Source organism: Dermochelys coriacea, chromosome 3 (assembly GCF_009764565.3).
Source record: "Dermochelys coriacea isolate rDerCor1 chromosome 3, rDerCor1.pri.v4, whole genome shotgun sequence".
NCBI classification, from domain to species: Eukaryota; Metazoa; Chordata; order Testudines; family Dermochelyidae; genus Dermochelys; species Dermochelys coriacea.
The window spans coordinates 164,607,302-164,631,957 of NC_050070.1; the positions used below are offsets into that span (position 1 = coordinate 164,607,302).

The 24,656-nt window shown below is 42.0% G+C and overlaps 1 protein-coding gene across 1 annotated transcript in view; it reads right to left on the reverse strand.

Moving 5' to 3' along the window:
- TGFB2 (transforming growth factor beta 2) overlaps positions 1-24,656 on the reverse strand; it is a 74,547-nt gene that overhangs the window by 25,896 nt on the left and 23,995 nt on the right. The gene's annotated exons all lie outside the window — the stretch shown is intronic.

Below are 24,656 nucleotides of genomic sequence, written 5' to 3' on the forward strand. Positions count from 1 at the left end.
TGGACCCCCTGCAGAGTTCCATTACTGCTGCACCTAGAACTTCCTCCCCCAAGCCCCAGACCCCCCCACACACACTCGGATCCCCCACGGAGCTGCCTGCACCCAGATTGCCTCACACAGAACCCTCTCAACCCACACCAGGATCCCCCACACTAAGCCCTTCCACACTTGGATTTTAGCTTGCTGAGCCTGCCTGCCCACACCTGGCATGGAGGGGCAGGGCCCTGGGGTGTTTCTGGGGCAGGCCCGGTCCTTGTGCTGTGTCAAGGTTGGGTGCAGCCTCACTGCTAAGTCCATGTCCCAGTGGGGAGCTGCACAGTGATCTCCCACCTCTGTGCAGCCAGTGGCCTGTGCTTCCCAAAGCCATGCTGGAGCCTCCACATTTATTTGACAAAGAACATTTGCATAATTTTAAAATATTATGTGCAGAATATTTATTTTTTGGTGCAGAATTTTTAATTTTTTGGCACAGGAGTAGTAGTGTTGCTGAAAATGCACTGCAAGTGTGACATTCTCCACATCCTGCTGTTTGGCAAGAGGTCCTCCAATTGCAGAGTGGGTACAGTGAGCCAAATTCAGAGATGAGTCCAAGTGAATCTAGGGGCCTCATACAACTCCCACTAAAGCGAAGGAGAAGTCTGACTTTTCTTTTACATTTTTTTAAATTGAAAACAGTATAGAAGAGAAATAAAGATGAAAAACACATAATGGTGGAGGTGGGGAAAGCATTACAAGTTGACAAAGTGGGCCAAATCCTCTGTCCATGCAACTCCATGGGCTTCATCAAGGTTATGCCAGCAGAAAATGTGGGCTACCATCTTTAAAACACAACATTCTCCCCACCCTTCACACAGCTCAATACTTGTCATGCAGTGGAAGCAGTTGGCACCTGGCACATTATAGGATTGGGTCTCTGGACAGTTAAAAACCCAAGTGTGACTCTCGAGCTTTCTCAAACGTCCTGGAGAAGACTCTTGCTCAAACCCTTCTCTGTGGTATACTGACTCTTGGGCATTAATCCATTCTCATACTGATGGAATGGAGTTCTTTCTTCTGTGATGCATTATACAATTCCCAGCTATAGCAAAGGCAACTCCAATAAGTTTGAGTCTATTTGAGCTGCTCACAAACCGGGTAGAATTAGTGGGGGAAGCAAAAGTGGATGGGAATCTGGGAGGCAGTGACCATGAGTTGGTTGAGTTCAGGATCCTGACGCAGGGAAGAAAGGTAAGCAGCAGGATACGGACCCTGGACTTCAGGAAAGCAGACTTTGACTCCCTCAGGGAACAGATGGCCAGGATCCCCTGGGGGACTAACATGAAAGGGAAGGGAGTCCAGGAGTGCTGGCTGTATTTCAAGGAATCCCTGTTGAGGTTACAGGGACAAACCATCCCGATGAGTCGAAAGAATAGTAAATATGGCAGGCGACCAGCTTGGCTTAATGGTGAAATCCTAGCGGATCTTAAACATAAAAAAGAAGCTTACAAGAAGTGGAAGGTTGGACATATGACCAGGGAAGAGTATAAAAATATTGCTCGGGCATGTAGGAAAGATATCAGGAGGGCCAAATCGCACCTGGAGCTGCAGCTAGCAAGAGATGTCAAGAGTAACAAGAAGGGTTTCTTCAGGTATGTTGGCAACAAGAAGAAAGCCAAGGAAAGTGTGGGCCCCTTACTGAATGAGGGAGGCAAGCTAGTGACAGAGGATGTGGAAAAAGCTAATGTACTCAATGCTTTTTTTGCTTCTGTTTTCACTAACAAGGTCAGCTCCCAGACTGCTGTGCTGGGCAACACAAAATGGGGAAGAGATGGCCAGCCCTCTGTAGAGATAGAGGTGGTTAGGGACTATTTAGAAAAGCTGGACGTGCACAAGTCCATGGGGCCGGACGAATTGCATCCGAGAGTGCTGAAGGAATTGGCGGCTGTGATTGCAGAGCCCTTGGCCATTATCTTTGAAAACTCGTGGCGAACGGGGGAAGTCCCGGATGACTGGAAAAAGGCTAATGTAGTGCCCATCTTTAAAAAAGGGAAGAAGGAGGATCCTGGGAACTACAGGCCGGTCAGCCTCACCTCAGTCCCTGGAAAAATCATGGAGCAGGTCCTCAAAGAATCAATCCTGAAGCACTTAGAGGAGAGGAAAGTGATCAGGAACAGTCAGCATGGATTCACCAAGGGAAGGTCATGCCTGACTAATCTAATCGCCTTTTATGATGAGATTACTGGTTCTGTGGATGAAGGGAAAGCAGTGGATGTATTGTTTCTTGACTTTAGCAAAGCTTTTGACACGGTCTCCCACAGCATTCTTGTCAGCAAGTTAAGGAAGTATGGGCTGGATGAATGCACTATAAGGTGGGTAGAAAGCTGGCTAGATTGTCGGGCTCAACGGGTAGTGATCAATGGCTCCATGTCTAGTTGGCAGCCGGTGTCAAGTGGAGTGCCCCAGGGGTCGGTCCTGGGGCCCGTTTTGTTCAATATCTTCATAAATGATCTGGAGGATGGTGTGGATTGCACTCTCAGCAAATTTGCGGATGATACTAAACTGGGAGGAGTGGTAGATACGCTGGAGGGGAGGGATAGGATACAGAAGGACCTAGACAAATTGGAGGATTGGGCCAAAGAAATCTAATGAGGTTCAATAAGGATAAGTGCAGGGTCCTGCACTTAGGATGGAAGAATCCAATGCACCGCTACAGACTAGGGACCGAATGGCTCGGCAGCAGTTCTGCGGAAAAGGACCTAGGGGTGACAGTGGACGAGAAGCTGGATATGAGTCAGCAGTGTGCCCTTGTTGCCAAGAAGGCCAATGGCATTTTGGGATGTATAAGTAGGGGCATAGCGAGCAGATCGAGGGACGTGATCGTTCCCCTCTATTCGACACTGGTGAGGCCTCATCTGGAGTACTGTGTCCAGTTTTGGGCCCCACACTACAGGAAGGATGTGGATAAATTGGAAAGAGTACAACGAAGGGCAACGAAAATGATTAGGGGTCTAGAGCACATGACTTATGAGGAGAGGCTGAGGGAGCTGGGATTGTTTAGTCTGCAGAAGAGAAGAATGAGGGGGGATTTGATAGCTGCTTTCAACTACCTGAAAGGGGGTTTCAAAGAGGATGGCTCTAGACTGTTCTCAATGGTAGCAGATGACAGAACGAGGAGTAATGGTCTCAAGTTGCAATGGGGGAGGTTTAGATTGGATATTAGGAAAAACTTTTTCACTAAGAGGGTGGTGAAACACTGGAATGCGTTACCTAGGGAGGTGGTAGAATCTCCTTCCTTAGAGGTTTTTAAGGTCAGGCTTGACAAAGCCCTGGCTGGGATGATTTAACTGGGACTTGGTCCTGCTTTGAGCAGGGGGTTGGACTAGATGACCTTCTGGGGTCCCTTCCAACCCTGATATTCTATGATTCTATGATTCTATTTCTAAGCCACTAGTAGTAGTGGATGATTGGGACAGATCATTAATAATGGAAACCCACAGACAAAGAACATGTTGCATGTTTACAATGTCTTTAAGGTATTTTTCCACAGCTATCTGAACTTTTGAACAACCCCGCAGTTCTAGATAATTTTCAAAAAAGGCACCAGCCTCACTTTTATGTTTAGTACACCTGTCACTGTTCATTGCATCTATTTTATGCATTCTGGATTTGAATATGGTAAAGAACAAATACAAGGCAAGTACCAATGCAGCAAAGAGAAGGGCACCATCAGCAAAGAGTGAAATCATATATTTCTACTGTCCTTATGCCCTTTACAAGTGCAGCTCCTCTAGACATATGGCTCAAAATCTCATTAAAACCTGGAAAATGGATAATCTTGAAAAGTAATTCTTAATAAGAGGAAAACTTCAATGACAAAGAACTGATCTAGACTATAGTTTGGCTTCTCTATACATAGTAGATAACCAATTCTCAGAATACGTACCAAAGCCCACATAAAAGAGGATTCCCAAAATAAAGTTCCACTCAGCATGGTCAAATGCCTTCCTCACACCTAGTGCATTGACTTACCAGTCTTTCTTACTGATCCCATCAATTAAAAAATCTTCTCAAATTAGCAAATACACCACATCCTAAAACAAACCGCAACTGATTACTATGTTGGGCAATAATCTTGCCACCCTGTTGGCTAAAATTTTTGCTATAAATCTTAACATCAGAATTCAAGGAGAATTTGGTCTATAAAGCCTCGCTAACAGGAAGTCCTTATCTTGAGTAATACAATGGTTGTGGGCCTAAGGTGACCTGATTTTATAGGGACAGTCCTGATATTTGGGGCTTTTCTTATATAGGCGCCTATTATCCCCCACCCCCGTCCTGATACTTCACATTTGCTATTTGGTCACCCTACATGGGTCTCTCTCAAAGTTCTAGGGAATTGCTTTCTTCTAAAAGCTTCCCTTTATATATCAAACAAAATTTAGTCTCAATACTTTTGAGAAATTCTATCAGAAAGGTTTCAGAGTAGCAGCCATGTTAGTCTGTATCTGCAAAAAGAAAAGGAGTACTTGTGGCACCTTAGAGACTAACAAATTTATTTGAACATGCTCAAATAAATTTGTTAGTCTCTAAGGTGCCACAAGTACTCCTTTTCTTCCTATCAGAAAGGTGTTTGAACCGGGGGGTATATGCCCATTTAGAGCAGAAATAGGTTTCTTGATTTCTTTTTCTGTTATAGGGAACTCCAAGATTACTACCTGTCCCTTGTTCAAATCTTGTCCTACTAGGAAAAGAAAATATTCAATAGAACCCACAGATTTCACATCATGGGAGGAATATAATTTTGCCTAATAATGCATAAATATATGATTGATTCTTTAGGATTAATTGTAAATTGTACTTCCTTGTCAATTATTTAAGGTATCAGCCTACAATTTTATTCCCTGTGGATAAACCAAGTTAGGAAAAGGCTACTCCTCCCATACACACAGGCAAATGCACACAAATGCACAAACACACACATCCTGTTCATATGCTTTTATTTGAGGTACATAAGATTCCATTCATCCCTCTCAGGTTTCAGAGTAGCAGCCGTGTTAGTCTGTATTTGCAAAAAGAAAAGGAGTACTTGTGGCACCTTAGAGACTAACAAATTTATTAGAGCATAAGCTTTCGTGAGCTACAGCTCACTTCATCAGATGCATCAGGAATGCATCTGATGAAGTGAGCTGTAGCTCACGAAAGCTTATGCTCTAATAAATTTGTTAGTCTCTAAGGTGCCACAAGTACTCCTTTTCTTTATTCATCCCTCTGTGTCAGAATTAAATTAAGTTCTACTGTATGTCCACATATTTCTTCCTCTATTTCTCCTGAACAACATCTAGCAAGGGTATCCTTCAGGTTGCTCAGTGTTGTTTATAGAAATTATAGTTCCTTCTCCTTTTTCTGTTTTTTTGTTTTAGATACCGCCTATTATTAATCCATGAATGCATTCTTGAAGGATCTGCCAGTAATTTCCTTGACGCACCTCCGCAATATATTTTTTCTGATCAAACAAAATCAATTTTTATCTATTTATTTAAATATTTTTCCATTGCCAAATAAAATCTAATTCAATCTCCATTACACGAAAGGTGTGGGGATATCAACGATTTGAAAATAACTGAGGACAGGTTACTTAATTTACAAAATCTTTACAAATAACTGCAGAATTGGGGCTTCAGAAATCTATCCATCCTATTGTATCATCATTAAGTCTGTGTATAGTAACAACCTTTAAGACAGTAGAAAGACTCGCATTGACTTTAAAAAAAGTTGGATTTGGTCCCAAGTGACTAAGATACTGTAATTTGTACCTTCTTCTGACCCCTCCTTAGCATGCAAATTGTGTCAAATTAGGCACAGTTGGACTCCCTTCAACTACCCTTTGACTCTGGCCCAAGAATTTCAATGCATTTACACCAGGGATGAGTCTGTCCCATTTAGTTTCCAAGCACAGTTTCATTGTTAGAGAGCAGAAGCCTTAAATATTCTTTGAAAGAGCATCACAAATGAGTGGAACTAATTCAATATGTTTCCTGTTGTTAGGAAATGTAAACAACTTTTCTTTTCTCATTGGTAGAAACCATAAGGACTGACTTCACACATCCACCCACACTGGAAAGGCTGAGAACTTCAATATAATCCTTCCATCAAGGGCTGGTAATAAATGCTTCAAAGATTTATTTTTATTCCCTTTTGTGTTTATTAAACTTTGGAGGGTTTTCTTTGCTTTTTATTTTCCCGTCCTGCTCCTCTACTTTCTGGTGCTATGCCCGTTCTTCATTATGACAGTTACAAAACATGGTGTCCCCTTTTTCCCCCCCCCCCCCGTCTCTCCTTTTTATTATTCTTAACTGAACTATATGAATGGCCATGTAGTAGGCTTTGAAGAAGCATATGCAAATATTTATAAGAGGAGTTTGATTGTTATTAAATGCAGTTGTTATGCTTTCTATGCTCTGGCAGAGATCCCTAACCCTCTGACTATTAGAACCATTTAGGCTGTTTAGATTGCAACTCACTGACAGCAATAGCCTACTTAAAAAAAAAAAAGGCAGCAGTCACTTTTGCATAACATGACATTGTTTCTTCCCACCTCCTGTTTAGATTTCTTTCCTGGCCCTACATATGGATTCTTGTCCAGAGCAGCCCTCCCCTCCGCCCTTTAACAACAATGGCATGTGACAACTGAAGCTGTATGTACTGGGAGGTGGAGGGAAAGGCAACTTGTAAGCTATCACTGAATATCTTTCCAGCAGGATCCTATCCTTGCTGTCAGGCGCCCTCTTCCAGTGAAAACCCCTCCAAGGAATGAGACAGTTGTCTAACACATCTGGATTCCAAAACCTCACGGCTAATTATTCTGCTCACCCCTTGTGACTCCAACATGACTGCAGAATTCTGCGGGAAGCAGAGTCTCCAGAATGCAATCAGATGCCTATATACAGATGAGCCAAATCATGCCTATGGCCTTCATTCACGTTTTCAGGGGTCCAACATTCAAGTATTCAGAGGCCCAAATGGACAGCTCAGATGTACACCCGTAAGGTAAGCTTTTCCCTCTGTGATAAAGGCTTCAGAAGACATCCATCTGCTATTCCAACGCCTTGGACCTAGATGGATCATACTGTGGCTGCAATGTGGAGCTTGATGCAGATATCTACTGAGATATCATTCCCAACTTCCTGCAGTGATGCCACAAAGTCAGAAAGTCAGCTCTGCACTGGCTCCCTATCTGGATCTGCTTTAACATCCCAATTTTTAATCTTCAAAGTTGTCAACGGGTTATTACCTGACTCCTTCAGCTACCACTTCTCTAGCCACAGTCCCCTGCTAACACTAACATCCAACAGGGACACTGATGGAGCAAAGGGTGACATTCTTGGGAGTGTACAGCAGGGAATTTTCAGCTCTGGGCTCCTGGCAATGGAATTCCCTTCCACCACAGATCAGGATACATTTATGTCTTCCCTCTTTCAGAGCATAATGCAAGACATATCTATTTGTAGCTTCTGTTATTGAGGGAGGCCCAGATTTTTAAAGGCATTTAAGAATTGCTGCACTCCACTGTGTAATCCATCACTTATTTAGGAATCTAAGTCTCATTTTCAAAAGGGATGTAGGCTCTCAGGAGCCTAAATATCATTGATTGTCAATGGGATTTTGGTTCCTAAGTGCCTAAATCTCTTTTGAAAATGAAACTAAGGCTCCTATGTCAGTTAGAAGTTGCAATGCTGAGTGCAGCAATGCCTAAACATCTTTAAAAATCTGTTCTGGAGGGCCAAAGCAAAATGGTAAGTAGCTTGATCTATTCCACAGAAAAATCCCTAATAATAAATCCTGATCACAGTGGGCAGAGGGGAGGGAAGGGAAGTGGAATACAAGGTTCACAATCTCATACCCCTGGGTACTTCTTTGAATTTGTGTGTTTGGTATCTACATATCACGGCAATGGACATAATATATTTGGCTAGACAGTGAGACACAAAAAGAAAGCAAGTGATAGTTCCTTAGCATCAGGACAGTAAGGAAAAGAATAGGTTTGGGACCCAATTGCTGACTACTCTTCTGAAACCGTGGGAGAAGTGAGGGTTGATGACAACTGAAGTCAAATCAGTTGCTGTAACACTGATACTGGCTGCTAGGATTGTCAACACAGCAGAATGGTAAAGAACCAATATGCCACCATGAAGAGCATGGATTGTCAAGTCCAAATCCTTGCTATGAAAAAAAACCAAACCCCAAACCCTAGCCCTAGACGGGACTCCTACTCTAGTTACCCAAAAAGCTGGCTTTTCCCCATCAGTTATATATACACAAACCAATACTGACGAGGTCTCTTTACTTAATTAACTTCTTTCCATATTAGCTCATGAACTTTCAAGAGTCATTATGGTCAATGCATACCCAGAAGGGAATCTATCTGTATAATTCTCTCTTTATATTTTCATGAACTGCCTATCAGGACTCAATGTACATCGCAGGCCCTGTTCGGCTGATAGCTAATAGATTATCATCTATGCTGAAATTATACAAGTATTACAACCGGAGGAGGTGAGTTCTATCCATGTTGTGCCTGTGAAGCTCCATGTAGCCACGCAGTGCACAGCCAACTACAACCATATAGTTCTAGGAGGTCATGGATGTACAAGATGATAATTATCCAACTTTGTGCTTAATGTTCCACTGTTGAACTGCTGTTCCTCTGTAAAAATCTACAATACAATAAGAAAATAATATGTTTATCTGCTTGGAAAGTTGCCCACAGTTAGAAAAAGATGTAATTTTCTAACAGAGATGATGCATAACTGTTGATTGTGGGAGGACACAATTTAAAGGTTCCCCTGCCCCCCTTCCACTGCCCTGCCCTCCCCCCCCATCAGGTCAAGTCACACACCCAGGCAGACCTCCCCCTTACCCTCAGTCTCCTCTCCTGGAAAGCAGCAGCACTCATCCCTGCAGCGCCCAGCTGTTGCTCCAGCCTCTCCCCGCAAGGTGCAGCTTGCCTCTGCGGTCACTTGACTGGCTCAGTTCCACCAGCTGCTGCGCAGGGCAGGGGCCCAGCAGCACCACCTGACTGAGCAAGGCAGGCTCTGAGTCAACAGGAAATCCAAGCGCAGGAGTGTGGCAGCAATGGCCGTGCCGCGAGCCCCTGGAGGCTGGGTGGTTTCCTTCCAGCTGTGGTTTCCAAGACACTTCCCCCCCACACACCCCAGAAGGGGGCTCCTGTGCATCAGCCACCCCATGGCCCTGGTTAAATCGCCCACAGGTCCCGATGCAAGACCCAAACAAGTACTGGGAGATCTGCCCAGCAGTGACCCTGCAGCAGGCCTGGCAGAAATAAGGGAAGGGGGGTCATATGTCCCTGTCTCCCCCCCCCCAACCACGTGTTGCCTCTGATTGTGCATGTTCTCCCGTCCACTCCCATTCCCATGAAGCTATTAATCTTTGCCGTCTCAACTTAAAACATAATTCAATCTGGAAAACAAACAAACAAGGCAGTAAATGGCTATACAGCCCCACCACCTATGCAGAACTCTCACATGCTGCTCTGCAGACCCTTCAAGTTCTTTACCCAAATCTGAGCTAGCAGAGCATCACTCTGTAGCTTAATGCTGCTCCTCTGTGCAATTACACCCCATACCACCAACACAGGTTGCAAACTGGCTACCCTACTGAACACAGTAAGTTCTGGCTCTTCTCTCTCCTGCTCTCATTTACTGTGTGCTTCGAGGTGGAGAAGGGCTGCTGAGCAAGACAGCAAGAGTGAATGCATGTCCGTCTTCTGGGGTACATGGCAGTAACAGCTAGCCACTCTGCCAAAACACATCCAGTCCCTGCAGCTGAGGAGGCCAGGAGAAAGGATGTCAGCTACTTCACTCCCTCAAAATGTGGGGGAGGATGATGAAACTTAACACCAAAGAGTAAAGTTACAGGGACACGTAGGTGCACTCCTGGTTTATCTGAAAAGATGACCTGTGTCTGGTGATGGCCGAAGGCCTCAGATACAGTTGACATTATCATCCCTTTATCAGGCACATACAGCCTCTGCTTTCTGATAGAATGTACTTGCAATGAAACAGTAAGTTAATTCAGGCTTGGAACCCACCCTGGTGCAAAGAGACCCAGGGTCCATTTGCAAACTGTGAAACTAATGCTAACATATTTTTGACAGACATTGATTAACTTCTTCTGGTGCTTTAAGACAAGACAAGAAAGATCAGATTTTCTGGATGCTCAGCACCCTTAATTTGGGATAGGTTTTCAAAGTTGCACAATCTCACAGAGATACCTAAATAAGGGTCAGATTTTCCAAAGACCATAGTGACCAGTAGTTGCTACGGTGACACTTGTGTCCTGATTTTCAAAAGCACTCAGCACATGCTATGCTTTTTTGAAAATCTGGCATGTATTCTGGTTCTGAAATGGGAACAGAATGCTCCTGAATATCTGGCCCCAATTGTGGGTGGTGAGACCTACTGAAAATCTGACCTAAATCTTCTCCAATCCCTGGCTCCCTTCTCCAAAAGGCATAAAGCAAAAAAACTTTCTCCCAGTCCCTGCTATTTGCCTAGGATAATGGTGTCAAACGTGATAAACAGACCAACTTCAAAAAAATGCAAACAATTGTTGGACACAAGTGTCTGCGTAATCAGAAACACACAGTGGGCTATAAAGTAACACACTGGGCATGGCTTAAATGAAAAGGCAAAAATGTTATGAAAAAACATCTGCCTATCCTCTCTTTACCTCTCTCTTTCTCTTGATGTTGCCTATTATTTGCTGTTAACAAACCCAACATTAATATGTCACTGGATGCTGTACAACATCATGGGCACCCATTCCTTCTTCCTTTCCTGCAGATGAATGAACTATTAAAAAAACAAAACCAAACGCTAAGTGCTGTCAAAGTAGAGACAGCAAGAGCTAAATAGTTTCGAGAAAGAGATACTACGCATGCCTGCTTCATTTCAGCCCACACACACTGCCACCCGCTGCAGGAGAATTTTACCAAAATAGAAAGCGATAGTGAAAGAGTCTGGATGGCTGATGGGTGAGGTGAGAGGAAAAGGCATTTATAGAGAAGGGCGACCATATTTAATGTCAGTGGATAACAAAAGCTGGGTTTTTTCAACAGCTACTATTCCCTTTCAAAAGAAGGCCTGCTGTAAAATAATTACCTGTAGGTCAGTATGCTCTTACTAACCCATGCTTCCTGCATTGCACGACACATGCCAATGACATTATGTGGGATCTAAGAGGCTCCCATAAAGAAAAACAGGCCACAGAACAAATTAGAACACACTTATTTTTGGAGACAGAGAGACCTTGTTGAATTTAGCCTAAACAAAGTGTTGCAGGGTCACCCATTTGCAAAACAGCATAGGGGATCTGATTGCGACTCAGGGCTAGGAGGAAAGTGAGAATAAAACCTTAAAATATATACACACCATCACAAAGTCTTTCCACGCACAAAAATCCCATTGATTGGAAAGGGAGTTATATGTGTGCATCTAACATCTGCTTAGATTGAAAAGGAAATCTAGTGGTAGAGACGAGAGACCAAAGACTAGATACTGTGCAATCAGATGTACGTTTAAATATATATTTGAGTAAATTACCATATGGATTGCGAGGGCCTTTTGTTATTAGTACTTCATAGTCAGACACTGCTATTCAGTCAAACACAAGGCATGGTCCTGGCCTTTTAAAATTCCTCCTATCTTGAGAGTGCATTCCACTGAATAAGACTGAGTTCCTATAAGAATGACACTTCTCCCCCTCCCCGCCCCCCAAGAGAAGTGGAATTGTAAAGGGCCAGGACTTTACAGAAGAGCAGTTCCACTATAGAGGAAACATCTACTAGGATCGGGGGAAACATTTTAGGGTGGTAGGACTAAGCACAAAGCCCTGAATCAGAATCCTGATCAAAATATCTCTGAACTATAGAGGTGTTCGAAAGCCATATTCAAATTGTTGAAACCTCTGACTAGAGTAAGAAAGGGGTAGTTGTCTGTGGTCTCCGCTAGAAAAACTTTTTCTCTCTTTCTTCCAATGTGTACTCAGAGCTCATCTTTCTTCATGGCTGTGCTAGACTATTATATTTGCTGCGTGAGTGCTGTATAACATTACATTTCTAGGATTATAAAATGATAAATGAAGTTATATATTCCTGCCCAGAGCACAGAGAATCCAGATGGGACAAAGCAATCACTGCTGATGGCACAGTGACAGACCAAAGAAAGACTTAGTGTGACCAGCATTGAATGCTTCACTTTCTTATAAATGAATATGGAACCCTTCCCAGATTATGAATCTGCCCCTCTAAATTACACTTTGCAGAATGAACAAGCAGCACCGGAGTGGGGAAAACTAGTAATTATTCCTTTTCTCTGTCTCTCTCTGGAAGATCAGACACTCACTCCTTTGCAAACATTAAAAAAAAAAAAATCAGGCCAGCCAGCAACCTGCACGTAAACACCTGCAAGTTTTTCACAGATGTGTTCTCCTTTACTACATGCATTCTGCTGCTGCCTCTAGGATTGCTTGGAAATGAATCTATTGAAAAGAAATTCCATGGCACACATTCACTTGTCTCATTCCTTCCCTCTGCTTTATTTATATCTTTTTGTGCTGCTGTGTTGCTTTTCCTCTCCCATGCTGAAACACAGGGGCTGAGCACTGATGATAACACTTGGTGCGTACCAAGAGAGCTATTTTCAGGTCATAATGTGGGCTTCTGAACAATTGTCTTGAACTACTTAAAAGGGGTAACCAAGTTCCCCAAGAGTACTTTGGTGGTACCAGTTGGCTTTCCATCCTGGACCATCTTTAAGACATACCCAAATTAAAATGATTAAAAGCTATGAAACTGAACCTCATTTACACTAAGGCCTCTTTACACCACTCTACTAGTGTAAAGGGGCCTTTAAAAGAATGTAAATGAGAATCAGGCACTTTAGCTATTTTTTTAAATGAGTAACTGACACACATGGCTCAAGGCTTAGTGGTGGCTATGCATCAGAATGTTCTACAATTATGACACAAAGGAAAAAAGACCCATACAATTCTATAGCTAAATGTACAGTGAAGCTTTGCTTGCTCTACCCTAGAGTCTCATGCCATTACTGCAGTCACATGGTCTCATGATTTTCTACTTCTGGTGAGAATTGGCAGAACCGAGCTGGAAAAATCAACATTGCTATCTTTAGTATGCTAGCTCGAACCTTTCCACTAGCGCAAGTCTTTCCACCGGGGCTGGCAGCCTCACTTTAAAGCTCTGGGGTAAAATTCTGGCCCTAGTGAAGTCAGTCCCATTGACTTCAATAGGGCCAGGATTTCACCTTGCATGCACAGCAGTCTAGTGTAACAATGGAAGAGGTTTTTTTCGGCACAAGACAACAGTCTTCACGCTCTCTGCCTCATGTTCTCTCCTGCGTAAGGTTGCCAACAAACAGTCCTTCAGCTTTCGCCAGCTATTTTCTGAACGTCTGAGGAAGGAGAACCCTTCCAAATTGCCATCGGTATCCTTTGAATGAAATCCCAGGTTATCGTGTATCACCACTGAAATCAAATATGTAAATAGATGTGTGTTGTGTTTGGAAAATTCTCAGGTATGCACTTTGCTATTCTGCTTATACTGGAATGTAAGAAAAATACCGAAAGTGTCTTTCATCTCTTTCCACGGAGTGCTGCTCCTTTTTCAGCTAGGATTTATAAGCAAGAATCACACGCGCTACTTCCCATCTCCATTTAAGAAACTGATTGGAGAACACAAACTGACCCTCCTAACTGGCAAAGTGGAGGCCCTCTGAATTTGTTGTGTTGAGTAAACTGAGCATGCTGATGCCTATAACATATCAGATTCATCTCCTGCAATGTTTGCAAGATTGACCACAGGCTACTTTCATAACAAAGGCCTTTTCTTCCTTTCTTTCCCCCACCTCTTTTCTTGGTTGCAGACTACTTAAATGAAGTTTTCAGAAGGGATCTGTAACAAGAGACATCCCCATTGGCAGAGTGAACATGCAGATACAATGAAAAGCCTGGCTACATTACTTATAAACCATACTGCTTTATACGCAGACTTCTTGAGGGTGGTAGTGAAAATAAATTAATAATTATACTAAAAAAAACCCCCAAGAATGTTTTTTATGAAAGACAGTGTTTTTCATTCTCTTATCAACAGGAGATTAAGTATTGGGCTGGGTTTGGAGTGTGTTTATTATTTTTAAATCTGTCCTCTTTTTGGCACCTGCCTCATAAATTTCATTTATACTGACAGCAGGATTAAACCTGGCTTTGGGATGTTATCTCAGTGCCAATTTACTAATGAGCCATATTTTTAAAAAAATATTGTCCAGACATAGTTTTACTGAATCCATCAGACTTATTGCAAACGTTACTTCTGTTACAAATCTATTCTTCTCTTCAGCGTATGAGACTCTTGGCATAGCTACGTTGCTGCACCTGCTGTGCATATCTCTCTTTTCACGGCTCTAAGATTTCGCAAGGTATTGGAACTGAGGCGTAAGGTCAGAGAGAGGCACATGGGAATCGTGGAATCTTAACAACTTCAAGGGGAACCTGCCGCAGATGGACAGGATGCACCTGCACTTAGAGACAGGGGTCTGGTGCCAATATGGCTGCTCAGGCCAGCCATGAGGCAGCAAGAATGCAGTTTTCAATACACTGCACCAAGTTCAAAAAGATTTGTCACCATTGTTTGTTAATGAACTAAATACTATAAATATAAGTCAGAAAAAGACAGTAACCTTATTTCAGCTACGTTGAAAGCCCTGAGTGGGCATACCGGACAGCTGGTGATATTTCTCAATGACTTCAATGGACACCTTAGTATTTGACATTTTCAGAAATGGCCTGAATATTTCTAGGTGGGTCTATGGGGCCACTTTTCTATCCCCTTTCCCTACCCCCTACCAAATATAAATAACTCCTTTCCACTGTGGCCACAGCACCATTCTCAGGGCCAGGCTGAGGAGTTTAGGGTGGGTCAAAATGGTGGTTCTGTCGGGAACCTCAAACTTAACAGGTTCATTTTATGTAAAAAGGGTCTGGAGCAAAACTTTATGCTATCTTCCACTGCAGAAGCGGAGGCCAGCTGCTTGTGCTAGGGTTGTAATATTTAGAAATGTTTAATTTCAAGGGGATATTCTCCAAATGAGACTGGAGTCTGGGGCTCTAGGCCTCAGTCCCTGTGCGGGGGAGTGTGTGCAATCTGGAGAGTTCTAGCACATGCATAACAGTGCTCTACAAACATCAATTCACTATCTAATCCCAGAAGCTGGGACTGGGCAACAGGGGATGGATCACTTGATGATCACCTGTTCTGTTCATTCCCTCTGGGGCACCTGGCACTGGCCATTGTTGGAAGACAGGAGACTGGGCTAGCTGGACCTTTGGTCTGGCCCAGTATGGCCGTTCTTATCACCTTAGGGTTGCCAACTCTCCAGGAATTAAAGATTAATCTTTAATTAAAGATTATGCCATGTGATGAAATCTCCAGGAATACGTCCAACCAAAACTGGCAACACTACATATGTTAAGTAGGTATGGAGATATGTATTATTGCTTCCATCTTACCTATGGATACACAGAAACAAAGAGTGGTTAAGTGATTCAACTAGCCCCCAGAAAGACTTCACTGTCTGTCAGATTAGAATGCAGGAATCCTCAGGTCTCAGTCCCAGGCTAAATCCATTTAATAATACAGCCTTCCATGCTGGGTACTTGGGGAGCCAGCCAGCAGGCTGAGAGGAGGCCTGTTGTGGCCTGGCCAGCAGCAGCAGCCCATGAGGCATGACCCCCCTCAGCCACAAATAATTTGTTTGCAGTCCCCTTGATTTGGAGGGTTCACGGCTGTGTGGTTTTTGGGGTACCAGAGGCCAGTCCTGGGTGACTGTAAAAAGGAACTGTGATTAACCCATGATCTTTGGAGTAAAGCACAAGCACAAACTTTCAACACCAAAAACTGTCTTAGTACACTTTCAAGGCTACCCCCCCCCCCGCACAGATTTACTCTTCTTTTAATGTAAACTGAGACTGGCCTGGATATTTCTATGTCCCTAAAATCAGGCCTGGCCCAAAACACTGGTTCTGTAAACCTTACAACTCCCACAATACACACAGCCAACATAAATTCTCCTAGCAGCTGAGTTAAGTTTCTCAATGTTAAATTACAAGGAAAATGTTTTACCTCTCTCAACACACAACTGCATTTTAATTGTCTGTGGGAAAGGACTTGTAACTGCAAGTGCTGTTGTACAACCCGGTACAATGGTTGGAACCCCCAAGGTTACCTCCCGGTTATACACTGATACCATGACTCAGTGCTAACAGACTATTCGTACGATACAAAAACATGCCACTGCTGAAGCAAGCTGTGCTGAGGGATGGGGGTGTGGGGGGGGGAATTGGAAACATTCTGAATTACTTAAAGAACTACTAAGTAACCTTTCCCTAAATCCAATTTTCTACAACAGTGTCACAACAACCACAAAGCCGTCATACATGACAAACTTAGTGGTGTTGAAATCAAGGAAATGGCAGTGAAAATACATTCTCAGGCTATTTCACAATTCAGTTTGAGCTGTTCAGACTGTTGTGTTTATGTGTCTCTATCTTAGAGCGGGGGAATCCAACTGCAATCATTTTGCTCATTTCACAGCATTGTTGTTTTCATGTAAAACATTTTCTTTTCCTTTTATTAATCTGCAGAGAGTTTCAACCAACTGGAAAAGAAGATTTGTGGGATAAATGATAAAATCAGTCTGAATCTTCTATAGTGCAGTGGTATAAAAGGTCTGTGGCTCTGATTCAGGAAAGCACTTAAGCCTGTGCTTAACTGTAAACTTATGTCCCACTCAAGTCAGTTTAAGAGCTTTCCTGAACAGCCATGGACTTAAGCATGTGCTTAAGAGCTCTCCTGAGTTACAGTCTGTAACCGTAAGAGCAAAGGGTGTGAATTTTGTGTTGGATAGATAGCCCTAATGATTGAATCCCTCTATTTATCTATGATGGTGGCAATGTGAATTCCCCCTAGTGCCCCGCCAATGTACTTAATTCCTGTCTTAAAGAGACCACCTCCAAGAGTAAGAGTATTGTTCAATTTCATGATCATTCCATTCTTGCCCTCCCGTCTGAGGCTCCCATTCAGGGCTGACAATTAGTGTCAACCGTGGATGGGGAAATCTGTGAAGCAGTGAGATTAACCTGGACTGGATGTCAGTCTAGACAGAGCCATCCAGTCCCACAAAAGCATCTAACTTTGAAATATGAAGTTGGGCTTTTAAAACTCAACAAGCAAGTGTTGCTTTAATTATCAAGGGAGCTATCTTGTATGGACAATTCTCTGCATAGAGTGAGCACTACACCCATTAGTGATTTACTGTTGAATTGCTACCATCTGAATGAATCATGATCCTTCGGTGTTGTCCCTTCCCAGATATCCCTTCATCTCTCAGTCTACTTGTATGGCTCCCATCATGAGAGATGCTGAGTGCTGCCCAAACATGACTCTCCACAGTTGGTGGTGGCTCCATCACTTTTGCTCCCGCATATCAGTTGGAACACTCCCATAATTTTCTTCCTTCAAGCAACTAAGTCATTTCCCATCTTTAATTATTCCTTTAAAACTTTCCTTTCTCTTTAAGCTCACAAATTATTCTTTCAGTGAAGCATTTTGCAATGCCCTCCATGAAAGAAAACACTGTTTTGTTTTTTTTAAAGGCCTAATTTTGCTGTAATGTTCTGTATAGTACAATTCTGTACCTGTCAGGAGGAGAACAGATGCCTATATTATAGTTAAAGTAAGATTGTCAAGTTTCAGCATCTTTTGGAATCGAAAGGCAGCCAAATTAAATACATAATTGTAAGACATGAAGTTAAGTAGGCTTCTGCAATTGAAAGTTGCCGATGAAAGCAGTTCCCAGTGCTGTGGTTTTAATTATTACATAAAATGAATGGAAAATAGGATTAAGGATTTTGCACAATTGTAACACATTGTATTAGGAATTGGAACGTTTTTTTCAGCTGGAGAGGCATGAAAAAAAAAACAATAGAATGAAGTCCAATTGGCTCCAGCTTCTTTTTTATATTTCAGTTTACTAGACAACATTTGAAATCATTCTTCACTGGCATGTAGAGGGGATTACTGGGACACAAATTATGTAGGTGATTTTGCAAATCAATCCTGTTTCTTCTCAGACTCTGGATTTTATTATTTGCTCAGCAGAAAAATGTTTATGGGACCGCATCCCTGCAACCGTTTAGCTTTATCTCATTTACTAGCTCTGTTTATAAACAAGAAGTTTTCCAGCACTGATTGAGAAATTGACCGAAATCCTCTCTGACTGAGAGGAGTCTCATGGCAAGACAAATTCTGGCTTGGTAAAGCTATGTAGGGATGAAAGTCTTAAAACTGCTATTGTGTCATTGTAATAACCAGTCCACATGTGCAAATGCAGTAAAACCCAAAGCTTGCTAAGATGTTAGCCACCTCCAACAAAACCTAGAGAGCTTTACATCCACAGCTAGAGTGGTTGTTTCAATTTTCACCTCCCCCCCTTTTTTTTTTGGCTTTCTTGCACAGTGATTTTAGCCTGAATAAACTGCCCAGTGAGTGACTCTGTTCTTTACAATGTCTTCACCTTAGTCAATTACCCAATAAGAATTTAGCAAGCTGTACCAGTTCATTCAAGTTTTCCCTCCTCAAGCTCAAATTCTCCCTACCTCCCCCTCTTCCACAGGCCTGCTCTTCATCTTCAGCTGAACTGAAATCTGGTAAATATTACACTTACAAGGTAACTGGTTTGGAATGTAAAGCATTTCAAGCACAGCAGAGTCTCTCCTTGGCACCTAAATGTATATGCTTTGTTGCCTAGTGCCAAACTGCATTCAACTGGCTTTATGCAATTCAAATAAAGGTATAAAATCCTGTGATATATAAACAGTCAGATTGTTTACCAATCAAAGTGACAGTTAAAAGAAATGCCTTCCTAAGGGAAACAGACAAGTACTACTTGCCTTTTTAGTTAGAAACCTTAAAGAGTGCCGGGTCTTGAATAAACCTTTCAACTTTGGATAGAGGAACAAAATGTTTACATTTTTTGGTATGATCTTCATAAATATAGAACAATGGAAGGAAGATTCAGGGACGATTTGTTATGCTCTTCACCTCCCATAGAATCTTTCCCCACATCATCACACATAGCCATGGTCATCGGTAAGTGGAGGACTTCCTGACGTTTTACAACAAAGCTCATGGGGCAGTATTTTAAACCAAGTAAAAGCTTTTCCTGCATGTAGGATTTTTAAATCATTTGACTACCGTTCTGCTAGTACAGAATTAGCCATAGATGTCTGCAAAGTGTGGTACTTAATGAGTTAGGAGAGCCAGGTTGGAGACATTTGCTTACAGTATCTCCCAGTAGTTGAAAATGCCTATCTGGATGCATTAAACAGGCCTCTGCCTGCTGCCTAGGAGACAATGTTGATGTTAACGGGTGAAAATGTAATCACAGTGCAGTATGCAGATTCAAATGTCTTCTCTTTATAAGCAAGCATTACTGAGTGGCAAAAATGAATATCATGACAACTACCTTCTGTATCACACAGTATGGACTGGCTGTCAAAAAGCACATTTCTTATCTGCTAATTTAGGGCGAAGTCTTGAGAGGTGCTAAGCAAATGCAGCTCCCATGAGCTTCAGCTGGAATTGCAGGTGCTTCAAAAGTGTTCCCAACCACTCTGAAATTTGGCCTTTTCATTCTTAGCATTTTCACTTTCTAGTCCGCATGCTTGGGTTAAGATTCCTTACATCCAACACACAGAAATAGAAAACAGATAGGATTTCCAGCTCACAGCACATCACTGAATGCTTTAGTTGGACGTATTCTGCATACTCCTTGAATACTGAAAGGTTGAAGAAATGTTTTACATGGGGTGAGGAGAAATCTGGAATTGGACAGAACTCAAACAACAGGTAAGAACTATACCATCCTTTCTTACTCTGCCATATAAGTCAACAGCCTCAGGACTTTCTGACTGGTACGGTACACTAACCTAACTATAAGAGGATTATCTTTTTATTATGACCTATAGAACCTCCCCACTAAATATTCCTGAGGAAATTCTACGCCAAAAAATTAAAAATCCCCCCACCAAAACTGCACCTATGGTCTACCCCCTCCCCCACTAAATGGTTCACCTGGAGAAAACTGGAACACTGTATCCTGCTGGTAGCGTTTGCTTGTGGAACAGAAGGAGACTCAAATAAGGGACTTATACTATTATCTGAGTTTAGAAGTCTCTGGTATTTCCACTCGAAAGGCAATGATGACAGAAATGGAACGAATGCCCACTACTACACTCACTGAAGAAACTATCTTAATATAAGATTTTACACATCCAGCTATAGCAGGAATGGATTATGTGGTAGCCACAAAAATTCTAATAACGTTAAAACTTTCGAGCTTTCTGAACATACCTTAAACCTAACCTTACCTCAAAAAACTTACTATGAAAGCACCTCTTCTTATCATCTGCTCATTTGGGACTGAAAAGGGGAAGGAGGAGTGTTTCTTTATCAAGGTTGAAAAAAGAAGAGACCACCCTGTAGAGATGCATGTGTGAGAAGCAGACTTGCTCTATGTATTGTTCTGTCTAATGGAATACTAAACAGGAATTCTTGCACCATTAGGCTTGAATGTCCAAAGAGATCACAGGTAGCACAAGGTTCTCGAAGCAATTACAGATGGGCCATGTATCCAAGAAGTCTGAGACAGAATCATGCTGTGGCCTGCTGTGACCATCAGTATGAAACAGTGCAAAAGGATTTCTGGGTACTCCTTGTACTATAGGGAAGAATTTTAAAACAGCTGAAGGGAGCAATGCACTGTACTAAGTACTTCTAGCCTACACAAATAGAGTAGTCTGACTGTCTGTTAGCTTCTTCCATGGTGTCTACCATGAGCAGGCTCCTGTCAAAAGATGGAAAAGCAAGTCTGCTTCCAGACAGTCACTGCAAAACCCACCAGGATTTTGACAAAGGTATAAGACAAACTCAAGGCCAGTCAGCCTGTACTAAGAGCTTCAATTCAGGGAAATATGGGAACACTTTTAGTTGACTGCTCTGCTTCGTTCTACCCTCACCTGCAGCAGTAGATCCACAATAGTTTTGCCCAGGTATAAGTGAGCACAGAATTCAGCACCTAATATTCAAAATGGAAACAAATGAGATCACTTTGAATCAAAAAAAGGGAAAAATCCTACAATTATATAATAGTTCCATGACTAATGGCAGGATCTAACAATTGTTCCTCAGGCGCTATTGTTTCAGATTTCTTGGTATTCCAAACTATCCTTGGAAATGCTATAATCATTCGTATAAATAAACGATTTACAGGTTTTTTTTTGGTTTCCACTAAAACAACATATCTTTTACATATTTTGATCTAAGCAATTCCTCAGATTCAGAAATAGATCTGGAAATGGCTGACTGTGTCCAGAAATCTAAGAAATGGATCGCTGAAATGAACAAAAGTTTTAATGTATTCTCCCTTTGCAATGAACATGAGATTTATATTGAAACAGAAGATCATTTGGTTTGTAACAGTCTAGCTGTCCTTTACCAGGAAGGCCTTTTGTGTACAACGGAGAGCTTTCCCAATACAATTTAAAATGGGAAGAAGTTAACAAAAAAGGGCATATTGCCAAAAAACTTGGATTCAAAGTTTTCAAATTACAATACAGTTGTTATTTCTATTACAAAACTTGGCTAGTCACTATTTTTTATTTGAAAAAAATAGATCATTTTTCTGAAACTAGCATAATCTACTGTGCTTTAGACAGTCTTCTGAGCCTTAAAATGGACTTATTTCAAATACTGGTTATTGTAGATCTAGACAGATGCTTTGCCTGGAGCAAAATCATATACTGACTGAAAAAGAATCAAAGTATTTGATACAATCAATGTGCACTTACGATATTTTAACCCTTCAGTGGCTGGAATGGAAGAAGTGCAAAACCAAACAAAATCACTGAGCAGCACAAATTACTGCAGCACTATAAACCATGGGATGTGTCTCCTGAAGTCTTTGCACCAAACACAAGGTAGGAGAGTGCCAGTGTGGAGGCAGGGCATAACAGCAGCTCAGCTGTTATTCTGCAGTATGGCTCTCCCTGGTGATAAGGAAGTAACTCAAGGGTAATCACATGAGTTAACTCAGGAATGAAGACACAAGTCTTGTCTGTATTGCATCTGGTGTTTTCAAAATCGATTGAGCTTCCTATTTAACAAGACAAGCTTTGGTTTTCCTGGATGCGACTGCAACAGCTAAATAGAGCTAGTTGGATCTAACTGAAGGACATGACAAATGTCTTTGATTGAGACATACTCATTTTCCTTCAGTCACAGTGATGGCAGCTACCTGCATCATGTTCATCAGCAAAGTATTAGTTTCAAAGAGCACGTTCTGCTAAATTGTCAAGGGGTTGGTTTCTTTTTTTCCCCTCGGTGAGTTTCACATTTTCTTTTAAGTCAGCTCTTCCACATACCAAAAGAGGTGTCAAAAACTTTGAAAGCATGACAGAAAACCTGCACTTCAAAATGACCCTACAATGCTGAAAGCTATGGAGCTGTATCAGTACCAGTGGGTATGACTGAAAGCTACAAACCACATTAGCAGGTACTCAGAATTCCACAGATACTGAAATGATGTCCAAGCTTACCAACAGATCAAAGTAAAAGGCCCTATTTCTACAAGTTTTGATCGCTGCTTTTAGTCCATTAACTGGCCTCTTTAGTTTCACCTGTTTTGTTTTTGTTACTTAAACTGTTCTTTTCCTAACAATAACACCCAAATAAATGATTCTTGAAGCAACACTTGCTTCATTTTTGGAGGAGCTCCCTTCCCATTCTCCTGGACAAACATAAATGGTTGCGGTGAAGTGGGGAAACAGGAGACAGACAGACAGACAGACAGAAAGAATCCAAAACTAACCCAGACTGTGAACTGAGTTGTATTCTATAGATTGCTTCATATAACAGGATGATTCAGAAAATACAGATTTACAGCAGTGTGAGAAACAGTCCCTTTAAAGATCAAAACAGACTAACAAGGCATCTGCTCTTGCAAAGAACAGACTATGGAGCGGATTACTTATGAACACACTAGTATAAAGCAACAGAGCAACCAAGAGGGCCTTTCAGAACAAGTTGTCGGTTTTGTGTTGTATACACATTATAGATATATTTTATTGATTACAGTTGTTATCAGTAGAATAGTGCAGGTATTTAACTGATTAAAGCTAAAGAAGCATAACCTTAAGTAATCTTCCTGATTTAATTTAGTCAGATGATTCTGTTTCAAGTTACACAGGATTTTAAGGGCTATTAAGTACAGTATATAGTGTTTAAATTGGCAAGAGATTTACAGAAAATAGGGAACACCCTTCTGCAAACTAGGATGTGAAACATGGAACTGACCCAGAAATTAGAAAACCAAGTAGCTATGTTCCCTTTGGGCAAACAGTCCTGAATTTTTAAACTCTGAAATGGAGTCACATGGAATGTTTTTATTGTGCAGCATCATGCATATTTACATGTGTTTCAGGGGTGCCCATACTTTGCCCAACTGGAGGTTGCTCTGGAAAGCTGCAAACTCCCTACACTGAGGGTGGTTGAAGGGTGGTTGCAGAATTGTACAGCAGAATTCCAACACGTGCATTTGGTTGCGGAATGCACTTTACCCAGCTTGATACATATGACAGGAATCACATAACACTGTAGAATGACACTTACATACAGCCAATTAAGACACCTCATCTAATGCCACTGGGATTCTTGAAATACAACACATAAAGAAGATTTTTTTCAGTATGCATAAACATTTCAAGAGGTTCTCCCATGTGACCCTGCATATAAAAAGCTTTATGGAAACCTAGAGAGAATAAAAACAGAGTAATTAACAATGAAGTTTAAACTGAAGGTTAATATGTCTGGGGAGAAATAACCCAAAATACTGGTGTTCTTCTGGAGGGAGAGACCTGGGAAGTAGTGAGAGATAGAGTTGACAATGGATATAGCAGATTAGAGATGAATTCCCAATCTGACATGGCAGCAGAAAAAAATATGTGCTTTTGGACTGCATGCCCAGAGGCATCCCACCACAGAGCAGGGAGGCTATTTCAATGGGCAAGTCTACACGCAAGTGCCACATTGGCACAGCAGCACTGATGCAGCTGCACCATGGTAGCACGTCTGGTGAAGATGCGCTATGCAGATGGCAGAGTGCTCTCTCATCGGCATGGTTATTCCACCTCCGCGAGAGGCGGAAGCTATGTCAGCAGGAGAGCGTTTCCCACCAACATAGCGCCGGTGTGGACAAAGTTTTGGTTGCTGCAACTTGTGTCGCTCGGGGGGTGGCGTTTTCACACTCCTGAGTGACATAAGTTACATCAACTAAAGCGGTAGTGTAGAACAGACCTATGTGAATCAATTGTGGCCACATCAAAAATATTGCATTCAGTTCCTCCGGGCATCTCTTACGAGAAAGATACTGGCTAATTGGAGAGAATTCAGAGAAAAACAACACAATGATTAGAGGGCAGGAGGATCTGGCTAATGAGAGAGGCAGGAGGATCTGGCTAAAGAGCTA